Genomic DNA, 27,262 nt, shown 5'->3' with positions numbered 1-27,262 from the left:
AAAGATGTGGACAAATTGGAGAGAGTCCAGAGAAGAGCAACAAAAATGATTAAAGGTATAGAAAACATGACTATGAGGGAAGATTGAAAAAATTGGGTTTGTTTAGTTTGGAAAAGAAGATTGAGTGGGGACATAACAGTTTTCAAGTTTGGAAAAGGTTGTTAAAATGAGGAGGAAGAAAAATTGTTTTTCTTAACCTTTGAGGATAGGACAAGAAGCAATGGGCTTAAATTGCAGCAAGGGAGGTTTAGGTTGGACATTAGTGAAGGAACAAATATGGACACCGTGTAGAATCAAGCACGTGGGTTTATTATGCACAGCGCTGACGGAGCGTCACCTCGCTTATTAGGCTCAGAGACACTGCCAAACAATTGATTACAATGGATTATATGGATTTTCCATGGGCGGAGAGAAATGACAGGGTAGGCAGTCCCAAACCCCTTGATAGATCTAGCAGCAAGACAAGATAAGCACAGTAGCCAATGGTCAAAAGGTTACATAATGTCTCCGCCCATGGTAATTAGTACACAGGTGTTTTCCATTAAACAATATATAGAGTGTGTTAGTATAAAATATATATGTTGAATTCTGTTTTGGGATCCATACGAATGAAGTAGCTCCCCTGATTGTCCAACAGGTACACCCCTAGGAGTTAAAGCAAAAGGACAAATGAAAAGTATGTAGCAATAAAGATTGTCTTTTAATTATTCATTAGTGTTTCTAAGGCAGGCACTGGCAATGGCTTGGAGGAGAGGTGCACATCTGTGAGAGGAAGGATATCATATCTCATACTGATGTGTTTGAACCTCTTCCATAAACTCAAGGCTGGTGTGTGGGAAGGCACCTCTTCTACAGAAGAAACAGGGCCCCCTTCATTTCTTTGGTCTGTTTGCAACTTTGAGATAAACCCCCAATTATAATTTCCACCTGGCTTCTTGCTGACCAAGCTTATCTTAGCAAAAAGCAAGGTTGTCCTTTGTTTGTTCTGCTTCTTAGCTAATATTGTTCACTCTTTTTGCTAGGCCTCTGTCTTCTTGACCAAACTCTGGATTTTGGGTCTGTAAAAAGAGCTGACACAGTCTATATATCAGGTTGTAACATAAACAGCATATGGATTTTAGCCCTTCAATTAGGAAAAACTTCTTAACTGTCAGGGTGGTTAAGCACTGGAATAAATTGCCTAGGGAGTTTGTGGAATCTCCAGCACTGGAGATTTTTAAAAGCAGGTTAGACAAGCACCTGTCAGGGATGGTCTAGATCATTAGTGCAGGGGACTGGAATAGATGACCTCACAAGGCCCCTTCCAGTTCTAGGATATAAAGCATATAAAGTCAGAGTCAACCAAATATTTATCCTATTTATCTGCACCATTAGTATTGCAACTGTGGGAGCCAGATAAAGACACTGATCAAAATGGATGCCAAACATATTTCTTCAAAACTAATTTTAGTAAAGTTAATTAGGACCATCTTCTGTACAGAAGGGAATAATTTAACATTTTGGATAAAGCAGGAAATTATATGGCAGAACAAAGATACTGTCATTCCAATGAAACTCATCCACTGCCAGTTTAAGTTGGTTCATTTCTAGCAACTATTTGTCTGTCCATTCAGAATCTAGGTGAAAAATGTTATGCTTTTATTAATACAGCTCTGCATAAAGCCTATTGTATAGATAAAGTGTATTTCCTTTCACTTGGATTTTGTTGTATTCCCTCCCTGGGGCACCTCTGAGGCAATACTTCCCCACTCGCAAGTGCGGAGTCTGTATAACAAGAGAAAATTTAAGAGTAGAAGGAATTCAGCATTAATTCGGAAACACATCACAACAATGATTTCAAAAGCATGGAGACACAAAGTAAACACTCACCCCACAATATCTTGGGCGGTGTCCTCAGTTTCCCAGCTCTTGGTATGAAAGTTCAGACGTGCCTCTCCCCTTTCCCTCCACTGGATTGCTCTCGGTTTGTTGTTAGGTCAACAAAGCCAGAATTCGGGGATGCATTCTTGTGAGTTCACTTCCCACTTCTGGAGTGGATGTGTGTCAAGCAATGCCACTGCTACCGCTTGCTGCTGATCACCACTGATCAGCTCTGCCTGTTGATGTGATGTTGTGTTCTGAGGGTTCTGTGCCCCAGCTTTTAGTGATTTTTGTGTGTAGTAGGAAACCTCGCTGCTGCTGCATTCTGTCTCTCGCCACACTACTGTCTCCATACCAGGTTTAGGAGTCAGCCCCCTAGAAGAAAAGGGCTCTAACTTGAGTCTGATCACCTGTCTTTAAATATTGGAAGGGAGAGCCAAGGGATATCTAACAGAGTCTGTGGCACAACTAGGTAGGAACAGCTATTCCCACCACCTTTGACTTTCACTTGGCATCACTACCCCCTGCTTAGCAAAGGAGGTTCAAGTTAGAGTGACCCCTCTTCAATTAAGACATGTTAAGTACAGTTTTGCTGCCCTTTAGTCATACATAAAGATAAAAACAATTTCATTACCCTTGCAGCCAAAACTAAAAGTGAAGTTTAACCCAAAACAGCCAAAATTGATAACTTTAGCAAAGCAGGTTTGTCAGATGATCACCTAGACCAGGGGTTCTCACAACACATGTTTGGTGGCTGCACTCTGACTTTTGCTGGTGGCCACTCTGATAATTTTTCCTAAAATACATAATTAACTTTATGTGCATTTTATTTTTGTTTGTTTCCGAGACACATCCAAGTGCTGACCCATCTCTGTCCCTGCCTCCGATGGCCCTTCAGCAAGAGTCTGCCCCAGGGAAGATGGGTCAGAACTCACCAGCTGGCTGCAGAGCCCCAGGCATCTCATGCCCTGGCTGGGCAGAAGCAGGGGAACTGCCCAGGGGAGAGCCCTGGTGACTGAACACCGCAGCTGCCTCCACAGACAAGAGCCGCCTCCGGTGCCAGGCACACCGGCCCCACATGTTTCCAGAGGCACTACCCAGAGCCCCCAAAGCATCTGTGCAGTGCAAGGCACCCATCCCTGCTGGCAGCACCAGTGCAAACACCAAGATGGTGCATCTCACTGCCCTTGGCAACAGCTATTCAGGAGCAACAGCTGGGCGCTGCTGGGAAGGAGTGCTGGTTTCGGGGAGGGTAGAGTGGGGCTGTGAGTCGAGCCATTCCGGGGGCAGCTGAAACTTTAACTTGTGCCCCTCCGCTATCAACATATACAGTTTGGGGAAGCAAGGCCCTCTATACCCCCCCACCCCACCCCAGTCTCTGCCCATGCTTTGGAGGCTGCTGTGGTAGTAAAAAAAAAAAAAAAAAGCCTCTGGTGGCCACATTTGAGAAATGCTGACCTAGGCACAGCAACCTACTTTACCTAAGTGAATACAGTCGGCTCCTGAAATTTCTTCCCCCAGTTCATCAATAGATGGCAGGCAAGAGCTTTCAGACCTTGGCTTACAATAAAGGGTTTATCATGGCTCCGCTGTGCTTGTCAGTAGGATACTATATGGGGCACCATTGCTAGTGCCAGTGCAGCTGCACCTTTGGTGGCAGTTGCTGTAATACAGGTACACATTTCTAATGTTTCTAATGCACAGAGGGCCTCACTGAGCTAATTCCTGCAAGCTATTCTGACAGCAAGGGAAACAAATTTCTAGCCACTGGAATGAGGTGTAAGAAAAAAGGCACTTGACCTGGAGAGTTGGTCACAAGCTTTGGGCAGAAGGATGGCTGTGAATAGTGCTGCCAAGATACAAGCAGCAATCATGAGGAAAGACTAATGAAAATGGTAGGCACAGCAGGCAAATGGTTACAGGATGAAAGACTTGAGAGGTTGAGAACTAATAATTTCCCTGATACTAAGAACCCCATTTGAAGAGACAATTGGGAAGAAAGCCTTTCCCCAACCATTTTAGAGCAATGTGCAGCTGAGCAAGCCATATCTCCTGAAATGCCTGCCTTTCATTTTAAGTTGGAATCAGCTGGTGAAATATATACTTCATGACAGACCAAACTGAAAGAATTAGAACAAGTCTAATAGTAATTACCTTTCTCAATTCATGTGTTTCTAATATTGCAGAGACTAGTATTCAAAAGTTAAGAAATGCAGAATTAAAGCTTCCTGCACAACTTTGATTTGGCCCCTTTGTGCATATATATTATGATGTGGCCTTTAATTAAATGATCACAGAGTTTTTCACAGGACCCCTGACATTCAGTGCACAGGATGGACAATTCTCACTTAGTGAGGAGCTATTTAGTATTTTGTTCAATATATTGTTCAATAAATGGCATCACGCCTTATTTACTGAACACTAGGCACGCCCTGTCCTGGAAACAGTATTATTGATTTCCTTGTGAGCTTTTCTCTGGTGTTCATCACCATATTATCTGAGTACTTTACAAATATTAAGCATCTTCACAAAACCCCTGTGAAACGATGGGCTAGTATTATCCCCATTTTACAGATGGGGAAATAAGGCACAAACAGATTAAGGTCAAAAGAGTCCACTAATTTTGAATGGACAATTTGAGATGCCTAAAACCTGACTTTTCAGAGTACTTAGGATTATATAACACTTTCTATGTTCAAAGCACAGCTCCCACAGACTTCAGTTGCAGTGGAGAGTGCACAACACTTCTGCAAGTCAGAGACGAGAATCTCAGGAATCCAGAAAATAAGGCACCTTCAACTAGTGAACACCTACGAAAAGTTTGGTTTAAGTAACTTAACTAGCACAGAGAATATCTGTGGCACAGGTAGAATAGAATGCAGTTCTCCAAGGAAGCATTCAACTGTCTTAACACACCTAAGTTCTACAGCAAATGAAGAAGGGGTCCTACAGACAGCTTCCTTCATGACACAACTTGATTCATCTTCAAAGCAGGTCCATCCTGTGCACTGAATGAAGCAGCTTCTGTGGAGGAAAACAGCATGATCATGTAATTAGAAACTATCATCATAATTAAAGATGGCAATGGCAACCTTAATTCTGGCACTTCCTAACTTTTGAGTGCTTGACTTTGCAACCTTACTGGTCTTTTAAGAGTTGTGTGTTATTTGCTAAGGTTTTTAAGAAAAAAACAAAAAAACCACAGAAATTCCATCATGTGGCATCATATTGTGACTTACGTACCTCAACAGCAGGGTTGGAACCTTTATATCCACAAGCCTCTGCCAGCAATAGTAGGTCATCCTCCTTGTGGACCTGCACTAGAGGGAATGAGACACTGATTGTTTGCAGTGGAACCAGGTGAAACTTGCTGTGTTCATTCAAACCTGAAACTTCAGAGATACAAAGCCACAAATGGAAGCCCATGAAAGAGGTCAACTGAACTCTTGCAAACAAACCGCTCTTCATAAAAACTCTGCTACACACCAACCTATCAATACCAGGGCAAATGAGAGTGTGGAGAAAAGATTTCAACTTTAGCAGATTACTGGTGATATTTATATTTCTTCCCCTTTATGTGATTGGTAAAAATGTAAACAAACAAGGTTAAGAACAGGAAAAATCATGTCAGAGGGGAAAAAAACCCTAGATGAACTATACAGACCACTAGAAAATGGTGTATCTAGGTGTATCTGTGATAACTTCAGCTAAACTATAAACTCCAACCCCAGACTGTAGTGAAAGAGATAGAAGCCTGTAGTTTATAGGACCCCATGTCATTCTCCCTTTCCGAACTATGAAGCTTCCACTGGAAAAGGAGATGGATGGATATTACTACAAATTGCTTTTCAGTGTAAAACAAGGAAAAAGTTCAGATACAAAAACTGTAAGGGAAAGTAGGGCATCTACAATGGGACACTGTGTGCTCTGGCAATCCTGAAACGTTACGAAAAATGGCAAAGACATAGATGATGGCCCTGACATGCTGTATATCTGAGTTAGTACTGCCACCCAGTGCTGGACATGAGTACATGAACACTGCTACAAGAAGGATGTCATGAAGACAATTGTGGCAAATAAGCAGGAATTGCAGCTTTGTTCTTTCAGAGGCAGGCACATCCTTTTTATGGAAAGGGTGTTGTTTATTTGCAGCTGTTGGAACCAACGTCAACCTTCTGTATAGCTGCTTTTGTCCTTCGTAGCCTTCCGTGCCATTTTAAGGGTGGCAACATCTCATCGAAGTGTTGGAGAGCTATATAGTCCAACACCGTTCTGTCTTCTCCACCCCCATACCTGAGCAGTCTGGCTCCCTTTTATAAGCTCCTCCTCCAGGTGGAGCGGGCTCTGCAAGTTTGGTAGAGCAGAGTCACCTGTGCCCTTAATCACACCTGTCCCAGTATGGGGTTTATACACCCCCATCACAGGCAGAAAAATGTGATATTAAAAATGTATTTGAAAATCTTTATTTGCCTTCTGGCTTTTTGAAGTTTTAGGGTTCAAAAAATTTTCAAGCATATTTGCAATCAGGAGGGCTAGAAACTTAGATTCCATTTAAAAAAAAATGAAAGCTGAAATTGTTGTATTCATATGACTCCAAGAGCTGGGACTTCAAGAAAACACACTGAGTACCACAAGACACATGATAAAAGGAATCACAAGAGTTGGCCACACTGCATGGCAGTGTTTTCCCAGTGACAGTAAAAAAAAGTTTTACCTTCATTTTCTCATCTTTATCCCCCATGGTCAGTGTCAAAGTTCAGGGCAACTGCTCCTGTATTTCCCCTCAGTGGTTCAGCAAGGCCACCCACGCTCAGGTCCTCAGCTGTTGCCTTTCTAGGCGGAGACACACACCTCTCTCTCTTCTGACCAAGATATTCCCAGCCTGCACAGGTCCCTGCCTTGGCTGTGTATTTCCCAGCAAAGAGTCTGTCGAAACAAACCTGCTTGCTTTCTCCTCAGAGCCTGGTAAGAGTAGTTTCTACAGCTATGTACCTCACAGTTCTTTCTAAGCAAGCCTGCTTTCTTCTTCAGGTAAAAGGTATTACAGAGAAACATTAAAATAATAAAAGAACCTGCACCTATGCTAATAAGCTCACCAGGAATCACCCCACTTGAGGTTACGAGTTCATCAGAGCTTCGGCTCAGAACAAGCAGTCTTCTGAGGCCTCCCTAGGTGACGTCCTTTCAACCCTCCCCTAAGGAGTGGGGGTCTCCATGGACCAGGGGTCCAGTCAGTTTGCTAGATCAGGAAGAAGACCCTAAGTCAGCTTAGAACCCAGGCTTTTATCCAAGAGTCTTTTCTTTGTCTGTTGGTCTCTGGAAAATCCAGTTTGAATTAGTATATACATATCTCCAGGGGGTGGCTTCAGAAGCGGATATAGAGAAAATACATTAGCATCCCCCTTCCCTAGTAGAGAAGGTATATACAATATCCAACTGCATTTTTAATACAGTGTACCCCAAAGGTATTATCCCTAATTCAATAAAGTTTATCTTCATTCCATCAGGTTTGTTCAGGATATCATCAGCCTTTCACAGTCAGCTCTGTATACAGAGTCAGTTCTTGCTTCTGTGCTTGTGAAAGGTTTGTCTGGAAATTAGGCTTTTCCAGTCGTCCAAGTCCCTCCATGCTGTGTGTTTACTCTGTTTCAGCTGCTGCTTTGTTTTCTGGTTAAACACACTTTCTTGCTGTAAGTCACACGACTGACCGCTGCTACCATGTTCCCCTGAGCTGTGTTTCTCGTGTAATAATGTGAGTGGACTCCATGTTCTGGAACACTGGGGAAGACTGGAAGAAAGCCAAGGGTAAATGGGATGACCTGGGTAATTATAGGCCTGTCAGCATGACTTCAATCCCAGGCAAGATAGAAGAGCTACTGATACAGTGCTAAATTAATAATGAACTAAAGGAGGAGAATGTAATTAAGACAAATCAACATGGGTTTATGGAAAATAGAACCTGTAAAACTAACTGATTTTTTTTATGACATTATACATTTGGTTCATAAAAGTAATGGTGTTGATATAATTGACTTCTGTAAGGTATTGGACTTGGTGCTGCAAATATTGATTAAAAACTAGAATAAAATTAACATGGCACTCATTAAATAGATTAAAAACTGTTAACTGATAGGTCTCAAAATATAACTGTAAACAGGGAATTCTCACTGAGTGGGTCTGTCTCCAGTGGGGTCCCACAGGGATCAGTTCTTAGCAAATAGGAGCATGGGCCCCTTTGTCACTTAGCCAACTATGTTATACGTAGGTTGTTAAGTAATATGAACTGTTAACTATTAAATCATTTGAAAACATTTTGGAGATCGGAGTTTTTACTTATAGAAAAGGTTAAAATGAAGCTAAAAAAGGTAAAGTAATCAAGTTTAGAGACATTGATAAAATAGTAAATACCTTTTTTTGGTGTACAAGATGCTTTCTTATTTAAGATGCACCCCTTAACATTTTTTTAATTTTTAAAAAACTTGGATGACATTGGATATACTTTGTTGCTTCATGCTACTGCGAGCCTTCTTCTTCACCAGGCCAATTATGGATTTTAACTGCAGTATTTGCAGTCTATCCACATCCTGGCTTTCTAGCCACTTAAGACCAATCTCTAACCTTTCAACCACATCAGCAGCTTTGGGCAATGGCTCCAAGGGTTCTTCGTCACTATCCTCAGGGTTAGACACATTTTCTGAGGCACCAGGTGGTTGAGGGGCAACATTATGAATTATATGTACATCTGGAAGTCGTTCATAGGTTGGACACATAGCATCCACCTCCATCCAGTCTTGATGGATGATTTAGTTGGGGATAGGTCCTGTTTTGAGCAGGGAGTTGGACTAGATGACCTCCTGAGATCCCTTCCAACCCCGATATTCTATGATTCTATGATCAGCTATCCCACTTTGAGCCGTAAGTTCCCTGTAGACTTGTTCTGCCTCCATGGCCTCCTCTTCCATAAAATTCCAAGTTGTTCTCATCTTCGTGTTCTTCCTCATCTTGGTTGTTGTCGCTTTCAGTGACAAAAGCACTTTTGAGACCACGATGCCAACATTTCTCTAACATTGATGGAGTGATTCCTAGCCAGGCTGTCTCGCCTAAGTTAAATACATCCAGCAAATTCAATTTCTTGATTACATCCATTATGCTACTGTTGTCCTCAACAATTTTCTTTACTAAGGCTTTACGATAGTTCATTTTAAATGTGGCTATAATGCATTGATCGAGGGGCTGTATTTTGGACGTCATGTTCTTAGGAAGATAGCTCACCTTTATCTTCCCATCTTTGCTGGTTAAGGTCTCAACTGGGGGGTGGGGAGGACAGGTGTCAAGTAGGATCAGTGCCTTTGGCTCCAGGTTTTGTATGAGTAGGTGGCTCCGGACAGCTGGTACAAAATATTTATTAAACCATTCCTCGAAAATATCCAATGTCATCCAGGCATTTTTTGAATGGTGATAAATGAATGAAAGCGAATCCATGTTCTTATGGTGGAAAGCCCTAGGTGACCTGGATTTGCCTATGCACAGAGGTTTAAGTTTATGTGAACCGGTTTTATTCACACAGAAAAGTATCGTCACTCTCTCTTTTATCACCTTAAAACCTTCGGCCTTTTGTTCTTCGGTCCTAGAAGCAAGTGTTCTATCCGGCAGCATACGGTAACATAAGCTGGTTTCATCAGCGTTATAGATTTGCTCCAGAGCATAGCCACCCTCGATGATGATCTCTTGTAACTTTAGTGAGTATTCGTCGCAAGCTTTTATATCTGCAGAGCACGTCTCTCCTGAAATTGTGACTTGCCGAATGCCATGACATTTTTTAAAACGATTAAGCCATCCACTGCTAGCTTTAAATTTGTTACCTTGATGTGCAGAAGTGTCCTCGTCCGAGCGTCTAAAATCGAGATCCTTCTTCAATTTCTCCGCTTGTTTCCTTATAATGTCGCCGGAAATTGGCGTGCTGTCGGAGTATTCTTGGGTAAACCACGTAAATACTGCTCTACCTAGTTGGTTATCCTGGGCAGTTTTTAGGCACTTCCTTTCCAGGCCTTCACTTTCATCCAGTTCAACTAGCATTGATCGTAATTTTTCCTCACCTTTGATCCACCCTCTTAATGTTGATTCCCCCACTCCTAGTTCTTTTGAGACCTTCGCTTGGCTCATTCCTGATTTCAGTCTGCCCAAAGCTTCCAATTTTTCTGTGACTGTCCATGCCTTTCATTTCCGTGGCTGTGAACTACTTGCCATCATGTCAATGGTATTTTAATATTAATGCTAACAATTTTTTTTAATTGTTTAGAAAATGTGAGCACAGAGTTACAATGGTTCCAAAATACCACTAGTGAGACAACTTAAACTTAGTCTGTACTGCACACAATTTAGAAATGAGATTAAAATAGGCGGGAGAGATGAGAACGCCTAATGGGACCACGGGCAGGCAACATACGTTTACCCCTGCCTTCTCATTGTTGCACATTCATTCCACCACTTTGATACATGCACATTTGTACAGACAATGTACTGTATGTATGTAATTTGACACAAGCCACATTTTAAGAGCTGAGGCACCAACCACAGATGGTTTTGTAACAACGTTAAACTGGCAAGGCGGCAGCAGGTTAGTCAACGACGAAGTTAGACTGAACTCTCCTTTTTGATAAATTAGTCATGGTTATAAATACAAAGGCTATTTTTATTATAACGGCCGTTGAAAATTAGCTACCACCTCGCACATGGTTTTGTTGTCCACAAAACAAATTTAAACTTTCAATGTTTTTAAACTATCAACGGATTTAAATTGTCAACATTATAACTTTAATTAAGACTTGCAGACAAGACTGTTTTTTATGCAATGAAGATCGGTGTGAAAGTTTAAAAATACTGAAAATGCGCTCGGCTTTGTGTTTCGACTTTCGATCCAAGGCAGGCTTGTAAAAACATACATACTGAATTTGTACACGGTAATCATTAAATGTATAAACTGGGATTAAACAGAATAAAAGTATTGTATGTTGTAGATGAGACAAAAACCATTTTTGCTTTACCGCGTTATATCCGAATTCATGTTATATCGGATCATGTTATATCGGGGTAGAGGTGTATTGACATTTAAATATAGACTTAATTCTGCTCAGCCACATTGAGGAAACTACTGAAGTAGTGTGGTTGTTCCAGTGTAAAAGATCAGGTTTTAGCTCAGTTTGTTTCTCATTATGACAGTTATTGAGAGCTTAATGTAATGTTTGAAGGTTGTTCATCACTTTATCATAGAATCATAGAATATCAGGGTTGGAAGGGACCTCAGGAGGTCATCTAGTCCAACCCCCTGCTCAAAGCAGGACCAATCGCCAACTAAATCATCCCAGCCAGGGCTTTGTCAAGCCTGACCTTAAAAACTTCTAAGGAAGGAGATTCCACCACCTCCCTAAGTAACGCATTCCAGTGTTTCACCACCCTCCTAGTGAAAAAGTTTTTCCTAATATCCAACCTAAACCTCCCCCACTGCAACTTGAGACCATTACTCCTCATTCTGTCATCTGCTACCACTGAGAACAGTCTAGATCCATCCTCTTTGGAACCCCCTTTCAGGTAGTTGAAAGCAGCTATCAAATCCCCCCTCATTCTTCTCTTCCGCAGACTAAACAATCCCAGTTCCCTCAGCCTCTCCTCATAAGTCATGTGTTCCAGTCCCCTAATCATTTTTGTTGCCCTCTGCTGGACGTTTTCCAATTTTTCCACATCCTTCTTGTAGTGTGGGGCCCAAAACTGGACACAGTACTCCAGATGAGGCCTCACCAATGTCGAATAGAGGGGAACGATCACGTCCCTCGATCTGCTGGCAATGCCCCTACTTATACATCCCAAAATGCCATTGGCCTTCTTGGCAACAAGGGCACACTGTTGACTCATATCCAGCTTCTCGTCCACTGTAACACCTAGGTCCTTTTCTGCAGAACTGCTGCCTAGCCACTTGGTCTCTAGTTTGTAGCGGTGCATGGGATTCTTCCGTCCTAAGTGCAGGACTCTGCACTGGTCCTTGTTGAACCTCATCAGATTTCTTTTGGCCCAATCCTCTAATATGTCTAGGGCCCTCTGTATCCTATCCCTACCCTCCAGCGTACCTACCTCTCCTCCCAGTTTAGTGGCATCTGCAAACTTGCTGAGGGTGCAATCCACACCATCCTCCAGATCATTAATGAAGATATTGAACAAAACCGGCCCGAGCACCGACCCTTGGGGCACTCCACTTGATACCGGCTGCCAACTAGACATGGAGCCACTGATCACTACCCGTTGAGCCCGACGATCTAGCCAGCTTTCTATCCACCTTATAGTCCATTCATCCAGCCCATACTTCTTTAACTTACTGGCAAGAATATTGTGGGAGACTGTATCAAAAGCTTTGCTAAAGTCAAGGAACAACACGTCCACTGCTTTCCCGTCATCCACAGAGCCAGTTATCTCGTCATAGAAGGCAATTAGATTAGTCAGGCATGACTTGCGCTTGGTGAATCCATGCTGACTGTTCCTGATCACTTTCCTCTCCTCTAAGTGCTTCAGAATTGATTCCCTGAGGACCTACTCCATGATTTTTCCAGGGACTGAGGTGAGGCTGACTGGCCTGTAGTTCCCAGGATCCTCCTTCTTCCCTTTTTAAAAGATGGGCACTACCTTAGCCTTTTTCCAGTCGTCCGGGACCTCCCCCGATCGCCATGAGCTTTCAAAGATAATGGCCCATGGCTCTGCAATCACATCCGCCTTTTAGCACTCTCGGATGAAGCGCATCCGGCCCCATGGACTTGTGCTCGTCCAGCTTTTCTAAATAGTCCCGAGCCACTTCTTTCTTCACAGAGGGCTGGTCACCTCCTCTCCATGCTGAGCTGCCCAGTGCAGCAGTCTGGGAGCTGACCTTGTTCGTGAAGACAGAGGCAAAAAAAGCATTGAGTACATTAGCTTTTTCCACATCCTCTGTCACTAGGTTGCCTCCCTCATTCAGTAAGGGGCCCATACTTTCCTTGACTTTCTTCTTGTTGCTAACATACCTGAAGAAACCCTTATTGTTACTCTTAACATCTCTTGCTAGCTGCAACTCCAGGTGTGATTTGGCTTTCCTGATTTCATTCCTGCATGCCCAAGCAATATTTTTATATTCTTCCCTGGTCATTTGTCCAATCTTCCACTTCTTGTAAGCTTCTTTTTTGTGTTTAAGATCAGCAAGGATTTCACTGTTAAGCCAAGCTGGTCGCCTGCCATATTTACTATTCTTTCTACACATTGGGATGTTTTTTCCCTGTAACCTCAATAAGGATTCTTTAAAATAGAGCCAGCTTTCCTGGACTCCTTTCCCCCTCATGTTATTCTCCCAGGGGATCCTGCCCATCAGTTCCTGGAGGTTGTCAAAGTCTGCTTTTCTGAAGTCCAGGGTCCGTATTCTGCTGCTCTCCTTTCTTCCCTGTGTCAGGACTTTGCTAATAAAGAGGCATTTTTCCACATCTGTTTGTTACATGTGTACTCAGTATGCCAGATACCACATTATACATTTATCAGAAAACTTGATTTCAAATCAGTTTGAATGCATCAGAGCAATTATTTTTGTCACATAAATTGTGTTTACCTGGTAGGAATCTTTCCCCCTTATGAGTGAAGATAGGCTGAATTTCATTAGTTCATCTAAAGAAGTGTGGAGTTGTAATAATTAAATATTTTCAAAACAAATCTTCAAACACTGAGATAAGATTGCCAATTTAACAGTAAATTGTTTAGACCACTATCACAGGAAGTCAGTGTTAAATAGTTTAGTTGGATCTTTCAAGGGATTACAGAATTTAAGGTCTAATCCACCACACAGGACTAACATTACACATCTGAGTAAAGCTAATCACATGCACAAGGATTTTCAAGACTGAGCACTGTATGTGTAACAATAAAATAATAATTTTAGTTATGGGCCTGACTCAACCCCCGCTGAAATCCCCAGAAAGGCTCCCTTTGATTTAAAAAGTATTGGATCATTGGCTAGAGCAAAAATATACAAAAGAAATCTAGCTTCATGTTTTAAGGCACAAACCAATTGCTTGTGATAGTTGAGAAAGAATTTATCATCCCCTCCAAATAACCATTCAGTGTGTCACATGCATTAGAAGAAGTTTGCCTCCTTCTGAAACATCAAGTATTTGTCACGGTCAAAGGCCGAGTGCTATACAAAACAGATCAGTGGGCCAATCCAGTATGGCAAATTAAAAAGATTAATGGTTTGGTTCTATTATAGTAGCTCTTACAATTGATTATTCCTAATAATATTCTGGACCTAATTAGAAGTCAAAAAGCTCAAAGTTACTAACTATCCCTAACTCATCCTATTGTGTCTGAGATTTACTAAGTACAGTATGTTGCTTCTAAGCAACACTATCTCTTAGATAAAATACAAGATCCTCCAAATTTCAGCTTTAACTTGCTCCATTTCTATACTTCCCTTTGCCTCAAAAGGTTAGTAAATTTTGAAGGTTGTGGGTGAGGCTCAGAGGGTTCCATATGCATCTTTCAAATTTAACCCCAATATTATTTTAACATATTTGAAAAAGGCTATTGAAGGGTCCATCTGGCAGTTCTCGCAAGGTCAGTTGTCTTATCTGCTTCAGGCATTGGTCCTGCAGGGAGAGACACTGTTCTTCTTCAGTTGGATGTAGGTGCCTTTGCTGGAAAATATTGTGAGGTAGGTGTTAGTGTCAAGGATGGCGGGTGGATATTAGTCTCATTTCTCTGCCAATAGTCAGTGGCATGGGAATTTTAGCTGTGGTAGAGAGTTATTGGGGTGGGGTGAGAGCTCAGATGTTCCATCTCTCATACCAGTGTCATACCCTATATCTCTTCCTCTGCTATGGTCATGCTCCCTAAGTGTTGGGTACCTTTGGAGTTTCTGCCTGAAGGCAAATGGCTGTTGCTTCGGGGAAAGCTGCATCTGTATCACTTTGGGGCAGATATAAAGATTGAAGGAAAGCTTTCTATGGTTACATTCTTATATTTGCAACAAACCAGAGGCAAACCGAAGGAAATTGTTGTTATTTTTTCAGTTTCCTTCAAGAAACAAGAGACTTCACTGCAAAATGCACACACTGGACCAGCTGCAGCATGCCACCACGTTACCTCACCATCTGCTCATCAGGTACAAATTACTTTCATCAGCCTTTCTGAATATCCCAGCTAAGCATAGCCCATGACTATACATAATTATGTGACTGGAATTTCCAAATATATGAGTGATTCACACAAGCTCTGAAAATTCCCTACCAAAACTGCACTGTGCATTCATCTATCTACCTGGTTTAGACAGTATGTTTGATTTTTGAAAATCTGACTGCAGAATACCCCATGGCCTATATTATGTATTTCTAGGAGATGTAGACCGCACCCCAAACCCCAAATCCAAACACTGCCAGACTCAGAGGAAGTTTGAATCTGATTTCTGATAGGATTTGAGCTACTTACATTGTTTTTTGCAAGGTTAATGCCATGAACAAGACATCTACTTACTGCAATACCTTGGGAAAATAACTGGAGAAATACAAACTACTGAAGGTTAAAAAGACTAATGGTGTTAATGTGTCTCATTAATTGGTGGGAATGTAACCTACTTAACTCAGTGATGCTGAGGAGTTTACTATTGCTATAAGCGAAGGGTACTTGGTAAACTATCTTGGTGAGATTAATGGATCTTCACCCATTAATTGGACTGGATTGGAATCCCCAAGTGCCATAAGGACTAGCATAATGGCTCCTAGGACACTCCTCCCTTGGAGGAGGCATGGTTGGAGCACTACTGCATGCAGCCAATCCCTGGCTGGTGAAATGGCCCATTGGGAAGTTTGTTTAAAAATTTTTTTTGACCAGCTGTAACTACTATCCCTGTTTTACGGGTAGGGACGGAGACACAGAGAGATTGTATTTTTTTCAAGGTCACACATGAAGTATGCCTCAGAGCTAGGAATCAAACCTAAATCTCCTGAGTTACACACCATGCCTTAACCATAAAACCATCTTTGCCCTAGACAGCCTGACATTGGTATTAATTATTGTTGTATTAATTTCAATGTGTTATTCATTGCATTTGTTTATTTTTGTCCTTTCTTGGGGGGAGGGGAAAGAAAAGAACTGAGGGGATATCCTAGTCCAACATCATCACTGAAAGAAGGATATGGTCTCCAAGCATAATCCCAGACAGCCCGGCATGCCACTGCAGTCCCCTGCGTCAGTTTCCCTCCAGTTGTCAGAATAATTTACACACCACTACCCAGAGTCATTAAACAGTATTTCCCCTCTCCTGGTATTGGAATTCTTACTATTTATGCAGGGTATTACCTCATCACTAGTTTAATCAAAAATTATTTTATTAAATCCAAAGGCCAAAAGATATTTACACAATTGCTCTAAACATGCCTAAAAAGTCCAAATAATAAGCAATTTACTACATCCAAACAGCAATAAAACATTTATAAGCATTTGATCACCATACTTACAAAACAGGCTGAACCTAGAGGTGTTTCAATTGATATTGGTCAGCTCCAACTTGGTCAGGCAGGTATTAGCAATGAACCCTTTAAGAGTTTACTGGTTTTATATCTTTTAACAAACAAGGGATGTCACTGCCAATTATCAGACCTTAGCTAAGGCCAGATGAAGGAGTTTCTTTTATAGCCAATAACTTACAGCAACTGGTACCCAGTTAACAATGTTTTATTTCTATTACTTCAGTCCAAAACTTAAATAAGGTAACACTGCTATTTCACAGGATCACTGCCAGTTTCACACAAATCTTCTTTCTTATGATCTCATTCTTTTTGGTTACATCCTTTGGGCCATACTAATATCCCAACTCAATTTAAAACCATAGTTCACCCAAATTTGTGGGACTATATTCCTACACCCAGGGTCTATCTATTAAACAGTTTCCAGCTCCAAAAACAGTCCCTACTACATCCCCATTTAGGTTGGAGACTCCATCATCCTTCTCAGGATTGTGTGGTTCCAGTGCTGGGCTCCCTAGCCTACCCCAAGCCTTCCCTTTATGTTCAGGGTTTTCACAGCTGTTGTTCTGGGACCTGTGACATCCTGAGTTCTTCGTCTCTGCAGCTCTCCTTAACTGGAGTTGGAGCCAAGTCATCTGACCATGCTCTTGATCCTTCCCAGGTGTCTAATAACCCCAAACGCTTATCTGGGGCCTCAGGGAGAGAGGGAAGCCTTGTCCCATCCACTCTACCAGGCTCCTGGACCCAGGCTGTCCCTTAAAGGAACAGTGGCCTGAGTTTTCCTACTCCTTCCTCGACCATCTGCCCCTCGCCCAGTATCCGTTTCAGTTATTCTTTCAGTACTTCATTCACTTTCCTTGGGCACCTGGTGAAGATGATGAAATAACTGGCCTCTCAGATTGCCTCCGCTGGCCCTAAAGGGCTGTTACCCCATTACAATCCCCAAGAGCCTGATTGCCACACTAGGCTGGAAGGACTCTATTGTTGAGAAAGGAAAATTTCAGAAAGCCTCATTTGGTTTTCTGGGGCCATTGAGAAAGGCTGACATCTCCCTGAGAATATGGATCAGCTTCTGTGCTCTTGTAGTCTAGGAGACCCATTGCAGAGCTTTCATGGATCAGCAGCCCCAGAAACTAACTTTGGCTTGATCAAACCCTTTAAGGAGAAATAAATTCTTCAGCATCTGCTACAAAAACAGACAGTTTTCCACTATATAATAATATCTTCCCATCTCTGTAGCCTACTCTAACTGTACGTAATCCAACAACTATATAGCTTGTCTTAAACTGCCCCCTAGAGGTGACAAAAACGGATCTTAATGTCGAAATCAATAAAGGCAACACATTTATGAAAGAGCTATTATGAATAGGCAATCATGCCCTGTAGTTATTCAGCTGTATTTCTTTTTCTATTAATTGAAAAAGAAATCTAATTGTCCAGCAATACTACATTTTATTCTATGTCAAGAAAATAGCTTCTTTAAAATCAAATAATGTAAAATAAAAATCAGTCAGTCATATTTTCAAGATTAGAAGACAAATCTACATTGATCTAAGGTAGCTATTTCAATCTGTACTTTCTTCAGCCAGCTGCACAAAACAGAGATAATTGACTTTAAAGAGGCATCTAGATCAAGTACCTCTGATTAGAAATGAATCTGTATTGACCTTAATCAATTGTTTTTACAGTTATGCAGCAGTTTCACCTTGAAACAGTTTTTTAAAGTTTTAATGTCTCCTTATTACTATCAATGTACCAGTGGCATTACAAAGGTAGTCCCCAAGAAAACAATGACCACAAGCTCTTTGTTTCTGTATCAGGAATTTATCATTTCTGTCCCAATTTTTAAAAGTAGGTTTATTAAAAAATTTTAATTTGAAATAATGAATTAGCCCTCACTTGGGCCTTTATGGTTCTGCAGAATCCTATTGTCTACTTGAATCAAAAAGAAACTGGTATCATGGAAAGACAAGATGAATTTGGGGGAGAAATGTTTTCCATTTGTGAAAACAGCCTTGTACTTTCATGAAGAAAAATTGATGCAGCAAATCATTTCACTACTTTGCAAACCTTTGAAAAATCTTTTTCTTTTCTAGTGTCACTGCTGAGAAGAATTTTGTTTGAGTATCTCTAGCTGAGGACATATATTACACCTAGGAAAAGGAAGCATTCTGTTTAGGGGAGATAAAAGGACTACAGCATGATAATAATTATACATAGACAGACATCTGACTGTCTATGGCAGATGAAAGCTTAATTACACACTGATCAGTTGCAAGATGGTGGTGAAGTGTTCACTTGGCTGGCTGAAGGCCAGAAGCTGCTGTCTACAGAACCATCATTTGGCAGCGTTTATAATGCCATTCATGTCATTAGGGCATGCAGTGTTCTAAACAATATATGTGAGGATAAGGAGAAATTACATTGGTCATGATTTAAAGGTAGTGGGTCTCAACCAGGGGTACGTGTACCCCTGGGGGTATGCAGAGGTTTTCCAGGGAGTACATCAACTCATCTAGATATTTGCCTAGTTTTACAAGCTACATAAAAAGAACTAGCAAAGTCAGTACAAACTAAAATTTCATACAGACAGTGACTTGTTTATACTGCTCTAGATACTATATACTGAAATATAAGTTCAGTATTTATATTCCAATTGGTTTATAATTATATGGTAAAAATGAGAAAATAAGCAATTTTTCAGTAATAATGTGCTGTGACACTTTCATATTTTTATGTCTGATTTTGTAAGCAAGTAGTTTTTAAGTGAGGTGAAACTTGGAGTACTCAAGGCAAATCAGACTCCTGAAAGGGGTACAGTTGTCTGGAGAGCCACTGCTTTAGAGAAACAGGCTGCCAGAAAATGAACCAGCTGCAGCTAGAAGCAGGACAGCTAAGGAAGTAAGGGATGCCTTGTGTTTCCACATCCTTAGCTTGGATAGGGAAATGGAGGAAGGGGAAAATGAGATCACCTGAGCATTACCATAATGCACTGTGTCAACGGGCCTATGAGATGACTGTGTTCCTGTGTATGTATTGTTATACTGTGACTGCATTAAAATATCGATGTTTTGAAGTTCTTCTATCTGTCTTGTCAAAAGTCATTGAACAGCAAACTATTTTGAACAACAGTGGCAGTCCAACTGCCACAAAGTAAACGCAGTGCAAAAGTGAACAAGACTAGCAGTCCAGCTGCCTCAGGACAGTGCAGCTGAGGCTATGTTCGTTCCTCTGCTGTGTTCTCCCATGACTATTCCCCTGGTCTGTTCCTTCATCTCCTCCATGAACAGGTCCTGGGAGTCTTGGGTGAGATAGGACAGGCTGTACATAGAAGTGGCGAGCACCTGCTCTGCCTCAGCTTAGACCATGGTGGCTGGCACCAGCCCCTGCTCCAGCTCCTTCTCTGCACTCAGTGACCCACGAACATTCAAAGAATCATAGAAATGTAGGGCTGGAAGGGACTTCAAGATGTCATCTAGTCCAGTACCCTGAGGCAGGTCCAACTATCCCTTCTCCATCCCTGACAGGTGTTTGTCTAACCTGCTCTTAAAAACCTCCAAAGATGGTTGTTCCTCAACCCCAACCTCTTTATAACAGCCCTTAAAATATTCCCTAAGCAGCTAAGTTTCAGGCATGCACACTTTTGCCTCATGCTAGGTGTTGAGATACCTATTTATACCTAAACCCCAGCACTCTTCCACTTACCTGTGGCGCCTGATTCTGTAGGTGTGCTCGGAGGCCACCTAACCCCCCCACAAAACACGCCAATGGTTAGGGTACTCAGCTTGCCTTGGGAGACCCCAGTTCAATTCGCTCCTCTACCTGATGAGAAGGAATTTGAACAGGGATCTCCCAGGTGAGTGCCCTAACCACTGAGTTATGGGATATTCTGATCTGGGTCTCCGTCAGCCTCTCCTGCTGAAGTTGTTCCACTTCAGTTAAATATTAATTGAGCCAGAGACTGACTCCAGCAGATAGGGCACCCACCTGAGAGGTGTGAGGCCTCTGTTCAAATCCCTTCTCTTCATCAGGCAGAAGGGGAGAATTGGACTGGAGTCTCCCACCCTGGATGAGTGCTGTAATCACTGGGCTAAATATTAGAAAGGATTCCCAACTCCCCTCACTCTCCGGCCAGCTGTTTCATGTGGAGTTAGACACCTGCCTAACTCACTCTCACAAGAAACAGCATAAGTGCCTAAGCCGCCTGACTCCAGGAGAGGGTTACCCATGGTGGATCTCAAGCACAGATAGGTGCCTCCCTGCAGCCCAGACTTAGGTGACTAACTCGGGGCGGAAGGGGGGAGGGAGGGGCGCTAAGGCTGGGGTAGGGTTAGGCTTAGGCTTAGGGCCCTACCAAAATTCATGGTCCATCTTGGGTCAATTTCACACTAATAGGAATTTTAAAATAATAAATTTCATGATTTCAGCTATTTAAATCTGAAATTCATGGTATGGTAATTGTAAGGGTCTTGACCCAAAAACAAATTCTTGGTTGGGGGGGGTGGGGATGGGTCACAAGGTTATTGAAGGGGTGGGTTGCGGTACTGCTACCCTTATTTCTGCTGCTGGTGGCGGTGCTGCCTTCAGAGCTGGGCAGCTGGAGAGCAGCAACTGCTGGCCGGGAGCCCAGCTCTGAAGGCAGAGCTGCCGCCAGCAGCAGCCCAGGAGGAAGGAGGGCATGGTATGGTATTGCCACCCTTACTTCTGCGCTGCTGCCTGTGGAGCATGGCCTCAGTCAGCAGCTGCCACTCTCCAGCCATCCAGCTCTGAAGGCAGCACTGCAGAAGTAAGGGTGGCAATAGTGTGACCCACCCTAAAATAACCCTGCGACTGCCCTGCAACTCCCTTTTGGGTCAGGACCCCCAATTTGAGAAACGCTGGTCTCCCCCGTGAAATCTGTATAGTGGAGGGTAAAAGCACACAAAAGACCAGATTTCACAGGGGGAGACCAGACACAGCTGTGACGTGTTTTTCATGGCCGTGAATTTGGTAGGGCCCTACCTATACCCGTGCTTAATTTGTCCTAAGGAGTTTATCTGGCTGGCTAACAGACTGGGACGGCACACAGTTTAGCACCAACAAGTCCCTCTTTTGCTAAGGCAGAGGGGGAGCAGGGCGAGTTATTCTTGGGGTGTTCAGAAGTGTGCCACAGGAGTGGCGATGGCTAGGAGATGGAAACCTTTAAGTGGGTGCCTTCGGTGGACCACTGCAGGAGAATACAGGTGCCATTGCCCTGACACTGTGACAACGACGTCTAAGTCCATTTGTGGATTTGGGCCAATGTGTTCTAGCAGTCAGGTCTGATTGAGAGTCCAGCAGTGAGGACCTTTATGCCCCAGAGGACATTCCCTCTGATGTAGTACAGGTGTTTGAGGAGGCAGCAGCTTGCCTCTCACCTGTGGGCGGCACTGTGGGAGTAATACTGAATCAGTGAATTTCCTGGCTCTTCTGACCACATCTCCTTCTTGGCCATCAACACCCATGTTTGAGGTGATGCCACTTTCTGAATAGGACAGTAGGCAGCAACTTTGAGCCACAGCACCCTGGTCTCCTGAAAGACTCTCTGCTGCCAGGGACCTCCACCATGGTTTAAACTGGCCCCAAGAGAGATGTCTGCTAGGTACGGTAAAAAATTAATTGTTAAAAGTAAAATGGAGATGAAGAGCCCACAATATAAACTCATATGCCTCAATGATCAACATGGAAACACCCACAATATTTCATATTTTGAAAATGTTCTCTAAAGTACTAGCAAGCAATTTGCTGCACTAGAAACTAACATGTTCTGTCCTTCCTTTCCTTAACATTTTTGATAAGGAAAATAACTGTCAACTGGAGAGGTGGCTCCTGCTGGCCAGTAGGAGCTGTGCCTCAGAAAGAGAAGATCAGATACATAATGATCAAGAGGCACAATTATCCACCATAATCTGACCCGCTTGGTCTGTACTATACCTGCTCCATGTATCGGAGTATATCTTTTTATTTGAGTGGTATTAACGAGGCTCAATGCAAGGCATGCTGCACTTCTGTAAGCCTTGCATTGTTTCTCAGTGCAAGGGTAAGAATGGCTGTTCGGGCATAGCTGTTGGGCAGGTGGCAGGAAACCTCTGCACTCCACAGAGAGGTCTCCCGCTGGCCAGAAATTATGTGGATCAATGAATTCTGCACCAAAAAAAATACCGCAAATCTTATTTGTCAATAAATAAATGTGGAGGCTCTGACATCACAGTGGGGAGCACAGGCCACTGGCTGCATGGAGGTAGGAGATCACCCTGCAGCCACCCCTCAGGCCATGAACTCAGTAGGAAAGCTGTATCCGACCCTGTCAAGGCTGAATCCCCACTCTGGCATGCTGAGTACAGAAGCTGGGGGCCCACAAGGATTCTAAAAATTAATACTGGTCACTCCAGGCTTGTATTACACTCCCAAGGTTACAGCTTTTCTCTGACCTTGGTTGGTAAATGCCAGCACCCAAATGTAAAAAAACCCCTTTTGAACCCATAAAGGAGCACTTGATGATCCCTCCCTGTGGGGTACCCTCAAGCCCTTTAACCACCCCCTCCGGGGAAGAGCTGAGAAAGCCACAGCTAATCTCCTTTGTTTTCTACCAGCTAACCAAGCAACATGTCTTAGAACACCAAAAATCCAATCCTGTTTTTTAAAAAAGTGAATTTTATTAAAACAAAGAGAAAATACATCTGGAACTTAGGCATTTGCTAGATTTTTTTTTTTTAAAAAAAAAGAGCAATTCCAAAAATTAAGCACCCAAATTAGCTTTTTTGGGGCTTCAGCTTAAAGGTTACAAGCACACAAAAGCATTAGGGATTAGCACAGAGGAGATCCACAAGCCAAAATAAGAAATAAACCTGATAGCATCTGTCTAAACATTCCCTATCCAAATTATTCCTTCTGGATATGGAAAATACTTTTTCATACCTGGTTCAAACCTTACACAGCATTTCTGCTTATAGATGTTCCTGCAGCCCACAGAAGAACAGCAGACAAAGGGAAAGTTTCTTTCCCCATTTTAAAAATTTCTAGCCTTCCCATTAGCTCTTTTGGTCAGGTGCCCACTTTTTTCTTTACATGGGGGACTTTTTAACCCTTTACAGGTAAAGCAAGTAGAGAACAGCTACCAAGAGGGATTTTACAGCTAACTGGCTAGGTGGGTGTCCATCAAAGGGAGCTTCCCCGCCCTTTATTTATCACAGACCCTGACACAATGCAAGGGCCACACCTGCCCCAGAAAAACCCTGGGACCCTGCCCCTCTGTTCCAGGCGTGGGCAGACACATTCAGCCCAGCAGGATCCAAGTGTGGAGGGGCTTAGTGGAGGGGGGATCCAGGTGTGGGGTGAGGTTTCTGGGTGGGGCAATCTAGGTGCAGGCAGCTCAGTGGGGAGCCCAGGGGCAGGGGGGATCTGGATGCACTGGGCCTTGCGAGGGGTGGGGGTTCTGGGTGGAGGGGCAATGGGACTCTGTAGGAGGGTCCAGGTGAAAGTAGTTGGGGCTCAGCTCAATGAGTCTGGGTGTGGGGGGATGGGGATCAGTAGGGGGGTCTGGGTGTGGGTAGCTCAGCAGGGGGTTCTGGGTGCTGGGGAAGTGGGGGTCCAGGTACAGCTGGTTGGGGCTTGGTGGTGGGGTCTAGGTGCAGGGGGACTCTGAATGCAGGGGATGAGGCTCAGGGGGGTGGAAGTCTGGATGCAGGGGGCTAGGGCTCATAGAGGTGGGGGTTCAAGTGCTGGGGTTCAGTTTGGTCTGGGGGTAGGGGTCTGGATACAAAGGAGTGGGGGAGGGCAGGGTGCTGGAGGACTCTGGCTTGGAGGGATGGGGGATGCATGGGGGAGCAGCTCCCCATACTGTAACTTCTCTTTTCATGGCTGAAGAGTGATGGTGGCAGAAAGTGGGGTGGGGAAGAGGGGGCAGAGCTTCCTTCAGCTGGGGGAGGCTTCTGGGCATGGGTCTGACCCAGCTGCTCCTTGCAGGGGAAGAGCAAGTCCTGTCCTTCCCCTGTCCCTCCACTCCTCCCCCACCCTAGCCCAGCTAGGACTAGCAGGGGAGCCCGGTGCAGGATAGGAGCCCCCAGTCAGGGCATCTCCAGCCCCCTCCATGCCACAGTGATTTACCTCTCCACCAGCTGCTCCAAGCACTTGAAATGACATACCCACATTGCTGGGAGGGGGCATACGACCGCTCTTGTGGCTTCCCTGTCAGAAAGTCCTATTTCTGCAGGGAAGCAAAGAAATCTGCAGGAAACATGAATTCTGCGCCTGTGCAATGGCACAAAATTCCCCGCAGTGAGCATGTGGAGTAGCTGCTACAACTATTTCAGCCCAGAGTTTTGGCATTAAAATTTGCTACCTCCACATCTTCCATGTAAATCCCTAAACAAAACCCAATTACTCTCCTTGAGGGGGAAGGGGGGCATATTTCACCCTAGCCAAAGATTTACAAGTAACTTACTTAAAAATAAGTTAAATTGGTATTTTGCATTTTTTCTAAAGTTACTAATATTAGGTTTATAAAGGTGGTATTCCCTGCAAAATGGCAAATTGGCATTACTGTTTGTGTGTCTGACTTGCATTTAAAAACAAAAAATTCCATTTTATATTCCTGGGTTTTCATTACTGTACTGGATACTTAAACTGCTTTTCTTTTTTTTTTCTTTTTTTTTTTTAAATTTATCCAGAGGAACAGCTTCAACAGGATAAACTGAGGGAGACCCACCTCAAGCTATGACCCCTAGCCTAGTGGTTAGGGCACTCACCTGAGTGGTGGTAGATCCTGTTCAAATTCCTTCTCATCAGGCAAAGGAGGGACCCATGGCTCACCCACATCCTGGCTAAACACCCTATCTTAACCACTGATCTAAAAGTTGAGGGAACTCTTCCTTCTCCCCACTCCCTGCTTGCAATAAATGCTTTAGGTGCTGTCACTGTGCCTCTGTGGTCACAACTGAAGACCAATTTCATCAAATAAAAGGGTTCTTCTGATCCCAAAGGACCAGCCACATAGCCGGGTCAATATATTAACTCAGATCTTACCCAATAATCATGCTGTTGCCAATCCTTTATCTAAAATCTAACGGTTTATTTTATGGCTGTCAATTAATCTGTTAACTCATGAGAATAACTCAAAGTAATTGCAGTTTTAATCGCACTGTTAAACAACAGAATAACAACTGAAATGTATTCAATATTTTGAATGTTTTTCTACATTTCTGTATATATTGTACTGTGTTGTAATTGAAATAGCGTATATTACAAATATTTGCTCTGTAAAATGATAAACATTTTTTTTTTCAATTCACCTCATACAAATATTGTAGTGCATGCAGTCTGTCATGAAAGTGCAACTTACAAATGTAGATTTTTATTTTTGTTACATAACTGCACTCAAAAACAAAACAATGTAAAACTTCAGAGCCTACAAGTCCACTTGGTCCTACTTCTTGTTCAGCCAATCACGAAGAGAAACAAGTTTGTTTACATTTACAGGAGATAATGCTGCTCACTTCTTATTTACAATGTCACCAGAAAGTGAGAACAGGCATTAGCATGGTACTTTTGTAGCTGGCATTGCAAGGTATTTACGTGCCAGATATGCTAAACATTCGTATGCCCCTTCATGCTTTGGCCCCCATTCCAGAGGACATGTTTCCATGCTGATATTTGTTTTTATTTTTTAAAAAAAGTGTTAATTAAATTTGACTGAACTCCTTGGGGGAGACTTGTATGTCCCCTGTTCTATTTTACCCGCATTCTGCCATATATTTCACGTTATAGTGATCTCAGATGATGACCCAGCACATGTTCATTTTAAGAACACTTTTTCACAGCAGATTTGACAAAACACAAAGAAGGTACCAAAATGAGATTTCTAAAGACAGCTACAGCACTTGACCTAAGATTTAAGAATCTGAAGTGCCTTCCAAAATCTGAGAGGGATGAGGTGTGGAGCATGTTTTCAGAAGTCTTAAAAGAGCAATGCTCTGATGCGGAAGCTACAGAACCCGAACCACCAAAAAAGAAAATCAACCTTCTGCTGGTGGCATCCGGCTCAGATAATGAAAATGAACATGCATCGGTCCTCACTGCTTTGGATTGTTATCCAGCAGAACCAGTCATCAGCATGGATGCATATTTTCTGGAATGGTGGTTGAAGGGACATATGAATCTTTAGCACATCTGGCACATAAATATCTTGTGAAGCCGATTACAACAGTGTCATGAAAATGCCTGTTCTCACATTCAGGTGACATTGTAAACAAGCAGGCAGCATTCTCCCGTTGTAAACAAACTTGTTCATCTGAGTGACTGGCTGAACAAGAAGTAGGACTGAGTGGACTTGCAGGCTTTAAAATTTTACATTGTTTTGTTTTTGAATGCAGGTTTTTTGTAATCTACATTTGTAAGATCAACTTTCATGATAAAGAGATTGCACTACAGTACTTAGGTGAATTGAAAAATGTCCGATGAAGTGAGCTGTAGCTCACAAAAGCTTATGCTCAAATAAATTTGTTAGTCTCTAAGGTGCCACAAGTACTCCTTTTCTTTTTGCGAATACAGACTAACACGGCTGCTACTCTGAAACCTGAAAAATACTATGTTTTACAGTGCAAATACTTGTAATCAAAAATACATATAAAGTGAGCACTTTACACTCTGTATTCTGTGTTGTAATTTAAATCAATATATATGAAAATGTAGAAAACATCCAAAAATATTTAAATGATTGTGTGGTGTTGGGTTTTTTTTAAATCACTTTATAGAAAGGGATTAAAATTGGTTAAAGGAATCAAATACAATTGCAACGTTCTTGGATCAGACTTCTAGCAGAGATGGAATAAACTGCTGGCTTGTTAAGTCTCTGGTTGCTTCCA

At 42.7% G+C, this 27,262-nt stretch overlaps 1 long non-coding RNA gene across 3 annotated transcripts in view; it reads right to left on the bottom strand.

Annotated features, from left to right (window-relative positions):
• Positions 1-353: 353 nt before the first annotated feature.
• Positions 354-27,262, bottom strand: part of LOC141984737 (uncharacterized) — a 46,610-nt gene continuing 19,701 nt past the window's right edge. For 2 of the 3 annotated variants that reach the window (XR_012638794.1, XR_012638792.1), the window contains exons 3-5: positions 5,104-5,180; positions 1,870-2,235; positions 354-645 (exon numbers count right to left, since the gene is read on the bottom strand). This is a non-coding gene — a long non-coding RNA (uncharacterized LOC141984737). The remainder of the gene's footprint in view (positions 646-1,869; positions 2,236-5,103; positions 5,181-27,262) is intronic. The other variant, XR_012638793.1, reaches the window with a different exon arrangement.

The sequence above is a fragment of the Natator depressus genome, chromosome 3 (assembly GCF_965152275.1).
Source record: "Natator depressus isolate rNatDep1 chromosome 3, rNatDep2.hap1, whole genome shotgun sequence".
In the NCBI taxonomy this organism is placed as follows: domain Eukaryota; kingdom Metazoa; phylum Chordata; order Testudines; family Cheloniidae; genus Natator; species Natator depressus.
The sequence above is the reverse complement of the archived record's forward strand: the minus strand, read 5'-3'. Positions and strand labels throughout refer to the sequence as shown.